This window comes from Microtus ochrogaster, unplaced genomic scaffold, assembly GCF_000317375.1.
Source record: "Microtus ochrogaster isolate Prairie Vole_2 unplaced genomic scaffold, MicOch1.0 UNK11, whole genome shotgun sequence".
In the NCBI taxonomy this organism is placed as follows: domain Eukaryota; kingdom Metazoa; phylum Chordata; class Mammalia; order Rodentia; family Cricetidae; genus Microtus; species Microtus ochrogaster.
The window spans coordinates 5,124,094-5,125,239 of NW_004949109.1; the positions used below are offsets into that span (position 1 = coordinate 5,124,094).

The 1,146-nt window shown below is 42.9% G+C and overlaps 1 pseudogene; it reads right to left on the reverse strand.

Annotated features, from left to right (window-relative positions):
* Window positions 1–270, reverse strand: part of LOC113458239 — a 1,899-nt pseudogene extending 1,629 nt beyond the window's left edge.
* Between the last annotated feature and the right edge of the window lie 876 nt (window positions 271–1,146).

A 1,146-nucleotide genomic window follows, 5' to 3' on the forward strand; every position in this document is an offset into this window, starting at 1 on the left:
CAGGCAATGCTCTTAACCTCTGAGCCATCTCTCCAGCCCCCTACCTACTTTTCAATACAAGCTGGTCTATCCCCTGACAAGCTCCTGGGTTCCCATTGGCCCTGGTGTTTCAAGCATTCAATCTCCAATCTGACTGTCAAGGACAGGGACTGGCTTGCTCTGTGACTACTAGCCTCATGATTTCTTCTTTCTAGAGGTTCTTCTCAGGGTCCTGGGCCAGAGAAGGACTCAGGCACAGGGGCTACCTCTAGACTGACCAGAGATCTTCATGGTCGAAGGTGAATTTGTACAGTTTTTCCACACAGATAGTTAACAGAGCAGTGGCTCACTGCTAAAGGAAGGCAACCATATGAATTATTGACAGGGGCTGCCCAGCACACACACCATATCCCCTGTCAGTCACATAAAAAATGAAATTTTGCTTTGTTACATTATGGCTTCTGCCACCATGTCTTTTTCTAGATTATTATTTATTTAAAAGTATTTTTGAGATGAATTGTGTGTGTTCAAGGGTTAAGAATGGAAGTCAGAAGGTAACTTTTGTGAGATGGTTTCCTCCTCGCACATTGATGAGGCAGGCTCTCTATTCTTTCTACTGCTGTGCTGTGTAGTCCAAACTATCTGACCTGCATGCATCTAACAGTCTCCTCTCCTGGCCCCTCATCTCAACATAAGAGTGCTGGGATTTTAGATATGGACCACTGCTCCTCACTCTCTTTGTAGATTCTGGGGAGAAAGCGCAGGTTGTCAACAGTGTGTGGCTAATGTTTTCACAGGGTGGCCCATCTTCTTGGCCCAGATGCTACTATGTACATGTTTTATTTGCTTAAACATGGTCATCACAGTCATGGAGGATGCTTTGATTGGGCTCATCAGCTTGCTGTGAACACTGAAATTTATGGCTGTGATTTGTTGACATTCTATTTTACATTTATCTTTGGTTGTTGGTAAATAATCACCTCCAAAAAGAACATTGAAGTTTAGACTCAAGAGGTATCTTTAGGAACCGTGCTATCTAGTTGTTTTCAGTTTCCATTAGTCAGTACACTTAGTAAGGGAGACTATCCATGAGAAAGGAATCAATCAATTTTAGAGCTATTTGAACCATGAGTGGGTTGGCAAGCCTATGCTTTCTGTCTAAATATA